Below are 8,457 nucleotides of genomic sequence, written 5' to 3'. Positions count from 1 at the left end.
TGTTCCCCATGATTGTCTGGTGGTGTTGATCCAAAGAAAAACCCAACAGAATTACTATGTGGACTTTCTGATATGGTGCTTTGTCGGTTGCGAAATATTGGTTATGGATTAGGACAAATCCCCAGTTTCGTAGCGCAGCTAGTGCAAAATATGAATTATGTGCTACGAAACCACCGAAACATGTTGCGCTGCGAAATTGCTAAAGGGATCTATGCGCTGCGGAAACACTTTGTCCTTAAGCTAGTCTGAGCAATTTTGGCAACAAAATTTTCAGTGATAACAGTGGCTCCACTTGGGATAGTGTGCCCTTGTGGTACACTAAGAACCTGCAGTTCCAGTGCCTTGTAAAATTTATTTGACAAACTTCTTCTTCCAGCTTCTTGGGCCTTCACCTCGGGCTTAAGCTTGATGATGACTGTAGGAGAAAGGAATCTACATCTACTAAAAAAAAAATGCTCAGTCAACCTTGAGCTTATTTGCAATTTCCTACCTACCTACCCTATCAATTTCAAACTTCTTTCAGCTCAATCAATGTGAAATTTCCAATGTAGCCAATCATTTGTCTTATCTGATGTTTGATTTCTTTGACTGCATCGGAGTTCAGAGCCAACATGATATTGTGATGACCGCTGCCACTGAAATTGCCTCTGATCTTCATAGAAAAACTGAAACACTGGAGAGTAAAACTCTTCCATGTAGTCAGCTATAGGATCCCAGAATACATGATCAGCTTGATTTTTCTTGTAACTTTCCGGCTGTGCAAACTGATCTTCAACAACAGTGTTCAGTTCCTCAATCATGAAAGAGAAAGGAACCAGCATTCTCTCCTTGCGTTCTGCCATAGAAAACTTCTGAAAATAATGATCATGATTATGAAAACTATATGCCTGAATTTGACCTTCTAAACCTTCAATTTCTTTCTCAATGTCCTCAGCAACTTCATCCAAAAATCTCATCTTATCCTCTGCCTTGCAGTCAAAGGATTTTAGATATGAGGACAAGGACAAAGGAAAATTTTCATTTGTTTCTCCATTACTATGATCATTATTCCATTGTTTGAAACCTTGAATTGAAGGAGAGTTTGCCACCATCTCTGACTTATCTATCCATTCCTCCAAAAACATAAGCCATAAGTCTTGAAATGACTTAATGGATTTGATAGGAAAGCTTTCAATCCATTGTTTACATTTCCCTTGAAGTGAATCATAGAATAACATAATGCAAACATCCTCATGTTTAACTCTAAGAAGCTCTGAAAATTCACAAAAATCTGTTATATGCTTCAAAGTTAAACTCAAATCTTCTCCGTTGAATTTTGGACCATTCCTTAGAAAATATGCATCCTTGGGAAAATGATTTGGGAAACCATGAATTCCTGAAAAATCTATGCATGCATACCTTGAAATAAGAATGGTAACATCTGGGTCCTTCATAACTCCAGTGGAAACACCATGAACCTATGAATTTCGAATTCTTCAACAATGGAGTCGCCAAGGTAGTTTTGCAGCCTCAAAAACCTTTTGAGCTCCTGCTACCTTCAGAAGTTCAGCTTCATGATTTCGGGAATGAATAATCTTCAGGCTCCCAGCAGACGCACCAAAATGTTATCACAAAATCAAGCACTGAAAGGCTGCTGATCAGTTAGACTCTGTGTAACTATTTCAAACCAGACTTTTGACTAAGGCTTAGCCTCCTTAGCGTGAGAGGGCTCTGTCAAAGGGTTATTGATTTTGACTATTGATGAGATGGCTAACTCTTGCAAAGTAAATTTAACAAATATGTTGGCTGGACAGACATTACAAAGACTTCCATTGGGCTTATGGAGTTAATCATCCTTCAGTAAACTATAACACTACTCATTCATAGAAGTCAGGGCATGTGATGTTTAAATACTCAAAACACATCTCATAGAAACCTCAGCTTACAAATACACACAGGAAATCAGAGCAGCAAAGTGAATTCTAAGTGATTGTGTATTTATACAACTGTAAAAACATAAAGGATAAAACAAAACCACATATCTTGAGCATTTGAAACACTGTATGAATCCTGAGAAGAAAAGCAGTCACTTGTATTACTGAAATTGAGTTTGTACACAAGCCAAAACAATACTCTGTTTTCTCAAATATCCAACCCTCATTACATCAAAGTTTCATCTATATATAGGAACATAACTTTAACTACTTTGAGCTTCCTCCTCCAGCATGAGGGGAGATCGATGACTGTCACTAATGACCCCTATCTGCTATTGAACTAACTCATTAAATACAATAAGTGCTAAACTGGAGTTTAAAGAGTCCTAATTTAACTATAACTATAATTCTATCCTCCTCGTAGAATGATTCCTTCTTGCAGCTTTGACACCTGGTTTCCTTTTCGTTTGGCTGAGATGGCATGAGATGAACAGTTAATACCCCATGTTGGCTTTGGATACTGAAGGCTTTAATCTGCTCCGTGTTGGCTGAGAATATCCCTTACTTTTCGGTTCTGGTCCCCCATCACTTCGAATATGCAGCATCATGTCTTTTTAGTCTTTAATAATCCAAGGTATGGAGCGCTGCCATGTTTCTGAGGTGTTGTAGGCTGTATTGACGGACAGGTGTCTCTTTTTCAAAATTCCTGTTCATATTATCAAAATAGCTGCTCTGCGTTTAAAATCCTGAACTATTTGAAACAGCTTGCTCTTCTGGAAGAAATTCAGGCTCTAACATACAGTAGTGCAGGTTCCGCATTGATTTGAACCATTTATACACATGAATGTTGCTGCCAGTGACAATGAGTGAAAGCATCCAAGCTACTTGCTGTGGCCGCCACATGGTTTTCTGTGTATAGAGGATCCCTTCCTTGTCTTGAGAGTATGTCATTCGGATTTGCCACTGTAGTAACTTTATCATGTTTTCCAATTCATTCAATGTCTCCACCGTGTCACGAAAGATGACTGAACCCCTTGGCCTTAAAATTCAATCAACCTCTGCCATTACAGAAACTAGGTTACATCTTTTCTTCGGCTTAGAAAACAAGCGATCGGCATGCAAAAGATCGTATGTTCTGGGGTAAGTACTGAATGACTTACACCAGTCATGATATATACCAAACAGACCACGCTCATAGGTAACTGGAAACGTGTTTAGAGTATCAATTGGCACAACATTCATAACCCAAACTGGCTGTGGTACTAGAACCGCTGCAAATCCTCCATAAACTGCTTTCATGTCCATAACATTCCGAACAACAGATCAATCAATTCCCATTCCCACAAGGTATGACTTGCTTACAACCCTTTTCCAATGCTCTGTATCTGAGATGAAAGAATCATGCACCACCTCGAAAGATATTTATCTGATCCGGTTTCCTTGAATCGAATTCATTTAATATTTGGCAAAAGACAAAGGCATTTAAAAATTACAGTGTTTCTCACTTTGGTTGCATGGGCTGTCTTATCATTTACAGTGAGTTAACACTGAATGAATTTCTAAATGTTTACATAAACTGAACGATCCCACCATACTACCTTCAATGATAGCATACCGTTCTGTGACTTAGTCTGGCATCTTAAAGCCTTTGCGCAGAACTTCACACGAAATATGCAGAGGTTTTATCAAGCTCGATTCAACTCTGTGCTAGTGATACGAACATAACCCATGACTGATATTTGACCAGAGTTCATCATTGCATCTCCTCAATAAGTCAAGCATAAACTGCGGGTATCCCGGGATTAGTCCTCGGCCTTCATTCAATAAGATATATCTGTTGAGAGGTGGATCCGTCGACATCACCGTCAGGCATCCTCAATAAGACCTTTAATCACCAAAAAATGTTTAGAGGTGGCCCCGATGTATCCTTTAATGGGTCCCCGGTGTCACCAATAACGGCAGCCTTGTGGCAATCAGATCCTTTAGGTCCAAGATCCCTCGCAGCTTTTTATGCCCCTGCCTCTATCTATTTCTTGGCATTGTCTCAAGCACCGCCCGTATTTGAAGCTGATATTGCAAACTGTACACCGGAGACAGAGTCTCAATTCCAAACAAAGTGCCAACAATGAGGAGTGTGAGCATTACAAGGGCACCGGGAGGAATCATTTCTTTAAGTGAGGCATCTGTTGATCTCTTCACACAGGTTGCATAATCCGGTTTGGCAGTGCCCTCCATCAGACCTGGAATAGTTTTTTAACTGTCTGCAGATCTCTTCAATCATTATTAATGCTGCTTTTCTTACACTTTTCATTGCCACAGTTGAAAACCAGTAAAGCAACCTGACCCCAATGAGTAAACCAATGAACACTTTGTGTGTAAGGACGTCAACTGTTGAAATTGCGACCCGGCTTACAAATGCACCAAACAATGCAAGAGACACCAATGCGGCTGAGCCAATGGCAAAACCCTTGCCTATTGCAACAGTAGTACTTCCTGCTGCGTCTAGAGCATCAGTCCTTTCACGAATCTTATGGCTAAAACCGACCATCTCAGCGATACCGCCAGCATTGTCACTAATAGGACCATAAGCATCTATAGCAAGTCCAGTCGCAATGGTACTGAGCATTCCCAAAGCAGCAACTGCAATTCCATACATCGCAGCCAGACTGAAACTCACGAATATGGCTGCTGTAATAGCAAGATAGGAATAATTACAGACTTGTATCCCAAAGCCAGCCCAAATATGACATTTGTTGCAGTGACTAGGCCACTTCCTGGATGGGACTATAGGCATTGCTTGTGTAATACTCAATAATGTAACCAATCACAAGTCCAGCCCATAATCCAATGGCAACACAGAAAAATAGATGCCAGTTCTTCACTACTTTCACTGAACCAAAATTGTAGATGGAGAAGGTTGATGGTAATCCAACAGCGCTGACCACACCAATGTCTCATAAGCACAGTAAAGAATATCAGCTGTCTCTTCAGAGTAGGTTCAATATCTTTAACAGCCTTGATCTCGAATAAGTCCGTAGCAAGCAATGTTGTAATCAAGCAGATCACAATACCCATTGAACTGATAAGTAGGGGGTAACACATGGCCGTAAAATCATAATCAATGCCAAATGATGAGATGGATGTCACCACAAGAACAGTACAGGGAGGCTTCAGCATAAGATCCAAACAAATTTGAGCCCATGCCAGCTATGTCTCCAACATTATCACCAACATTATCAGCTATAGTGTAAATTCCTCCACCAGCTCTTCCAAAAGAGCCATTGAAGACCCGCCAAGACCATAACCAGTGATGGCCTCAAAGAGGCCCTCATTTCCATAATAGAGCTTGAAAACATTAATGGAAAGGTACAGGACGAGTGCTAACTGCCTTACTTGAGTTTGAATGGAAAACTCTGATGCATGTTGAACCTAAACTCAGATATGTTATTGAGATAGTCCTGGAGATAAGAGTCTCTTGGAAGTACCACTTGTTTCTTTAAACCTGGTTGAAGCCTTGTAGTTAATGCAATGCTTGCAGAAGCAAAACTGCTGAACACCAATAGGACTGTAACTTTCACTGCTGGTATGCTTAGTACAGGTGCATAGATATTCTTCATGTACTGCACCAAAAGGTCAGGTTTTTGATGCTTCCTTCAGCAGTGAACCGAGCAATCTCGTTCCTTTATTGAATAACAACTACCATGGGACCAACAACAAGGGTGCCTTTAACCTGAGGTAGTACCTTGCAATCACTAAAACTGTCACTGCCAAGACATGATCCATGAGGAGAAGATGCAAGCTTTGAGGATGCCATTGTTCCCCATGATTGTCTGGTGGTGTTGATCCAAAGAAAAACCCAACAGAATTACTAAGTGGACTTTCTGATATGGTGCTTTGTCGGTTGCGAAATATTGGCTATGGATTAGGACAAATCCCCAGTTTCGTAGCACAGCCAGTGCAAAATATGAATTATGCGCTACGAAACCACCGAAACATGTTGCGCTACGAAACTGCTAAAGGGATCTATGCGCTGCGGAAACACTTTATCCTTAAGCTAGTCTGAGCAATTTTGGCAACAAAATTTTCAGTGATAACAATAACTAACAAAAACCATCATTTACACTAGTCTTTGTAGCATGAAATTTCTCATTAACCCTAGATGAAGAAAAATCACATTTTCATTTACTTTGCCAAAGGAAAAAGGTGATCTAGATGATGATGCTTACTTGCGAATAAGCTTAGAAGAAGAAAAAGTAGGAATGCAAGCTCAAATTTGAAATTTGGGTGAGTTTGGGCAGTTTTCGAGCTACTCTGTCACAAGTGCAGTGCAGTTAGCAGAAGCGCATCGCCAAAGTGAAGCGCAATTCATGGAAGTGAAACACAGTTATTATAAGCATAGTTCCAAAGTGAAGCATAGTTCATGGAAGCGCAACATAATTAGCAGAGGCGCAGTGCCAAAGTGCAGCAAATTTCATGGACGTGCAGCGCCACCTCCAGAAGAACAACCCCAAGACAATTTTTCCAAATTTAGCTAGAAAACCTATGTTTTTTCACCAAAGGAGGGGAGATCTTGATGAAAAAAGGAGGTTATGATGTAGATGAAACAATTTTTGGACTTTTTGAGCTTTTATAGGCATAATATGATGTTATTTTGAATAACAATGGGCCCCACATACCTTTTCAAAACATGGCTTTCACCTTTTAAACATGGCCACTTAGGAGACTTGAAACTTGAACTTCTCTTTATATTTTTGAACAGTGAGACTTCTTCTTTTGGAGCCCTTTAATTATAACCATGAAGAAATTATGAAAACTCATAAAAACGTATTGCAAAGAACTGCTTATCACAACTCATCCAATGCTGAATTTATGCATGGAGTGAAGATGGACATTGAAACCCTAATGACCTAATGAAGGCATCAGATTGAGGGAAATGGTAATGATGATGAATGATATGATGAATACATGCTCTTTATTATGATTCCCTCATTTTAATGATGTAAGCAACTGACCTGTGAGATTTTGTAAGAGAATAGAGACATTCCTAGACAAACTAGTTGGTGACCAAATTTTACTTTGAAAACCTAGTGACATGATAAAATTTGACCTTGCAGCGCCTAATAAACTTGTTAAAATCATATATGTTAACTGGTGATAGGCAAACAAGACTGACACTAATAAGTCAGAGATTGATGATTGAGTGAAGAGATTAGTTTTCAGTGTTGATATTTGGTTTTGAGTTTAAATGTTGGTAGTGGGTCCAGTCTGAAAATTTTATGAAATGTGTCCTACAAGTTGTGATGTGTTGTAGCATGTGGATCCAATATGAAAAATTATGAAACGTGGTCTCCAGAGGTGTTGAGGGTTGGAGCCTTCAATGAGGGAGTTGAAGCTTCCTTCTAGTGGTAACTAGAAAACAAGATTTAGGGGGTTGAAGCTCCCTTCCATTAGGAGATGGAGAACAAGCAAAGGTTGTATCCTTTTGTAGTTGGGTACCTACATACTGTTATAAGTTTACACCAATAAAAGATTCAGGGTGTCGGAGATCATTTACAGTAGGAGCTAGAGAACACGCGAAGGTTGTAGCCTTCTGCATGTGGTTTCCTATGTACTGTTATGAGTCTACGCAACTACAAGATTGTAAAATGTTTTCTTTATATCAAAAAGAAGATAGAGATGACAATAACACGTGGTTTTTTGCCACATTAGGTTTCCACCTTAAATCTTGGCATTCATGTGTGTTGCTTATGTGTGATGGTTTAATTTGTTCTTTCTACAGATGGTTACTGTTTATTAAATATTTAATGGAGTAATGACACACTCACTTAAGATAAACATAAGATGAATTAAATGAAAAATAAGTTTACTTGATGTATTCTAGTTGTCTTGATAACAATCATGTACACACGCAGGTTCCCTTCAGTAAAGTCGCGTACAAAAATCACGACAAGAAATTAAAAATTTTAATGATTTGAAAATAGTGACTAACCCCCCCAGTATTTCTCCCAACAATTGAGATGCTTCAACTACATGGATGAGCCTACATGCCTGTAGTTATAGTTGAAAATTCCCAGATTCAACCCTATGGCTGGAAACCAAAAAACCTAATCACACGTGCAAGCTTCGGACCCTGCAATCTTGGACCTGTATGAACCAAATTTCACAAATTCACTTTAGACCTATCAAACCCAATCCAAATAGGAGAGAACAAGATGATTTTTTATGATTTTCAAATGCTTGACTTGTATTATAGGCTTCCAAGGGTGTCCAGTTTCACCTTAGGGTCAAATAAATCAAATGTGACATTATGGGCTTCACTTCAAAGTAAATGTTCCTTTATTCAAATCCAATGCTTCAAGCATCAATTTCGAACCAATCAGAATGCTGAATCTAGTCCAATAGTTGGAATTTATCACTGAGCTACAAAAAATTAACACCAACCTTTGAGGTTGAAATATCGAAGTGGTTCCCAGGAAACTTTTAGAACATGGGTTTTATTCCTAGCATCAATGGCATTGATTTATGTTGCTTACATTGCACCCAA

The 8,457-nt window shown here is 39.2% G+C and overlaps 1 pseudogene; it reads right to left on the bottom strand.

Annotated features, from left to right (window-relative positions):
• Window positions 1-3,804: 3,804 nt before the first annotated feature.
• LOC149222754 (pyrophosphate-energized vacuolar membrane proton pump pseudogene) lies at window positions 3,805-5,727 on the bottom strand (annotated as a pseudogene).
• Window positions 5,728-8,457: the final 2,730 nt, after the last annotated feature.

Source organism: Pinus tabuliformis, chromosome Q, assembly GCF_031772625.1.
Source record: "Pinus tabuliformis cultivar Carrire ecotype Pingquan chromosome Q, CPIR1, whole genome shotgun sequence".
In the NCBI taxonomy this organism is placed as follows: Eukaryota; Viridiplantae; Streptophyta; class Pinopsida; order Pinales; family Pinaceae; genus Pinus; species Pinus tabuliformis.
This window is presented reverse-complemented; position numbering and strand designations above follow the sequence as displayed.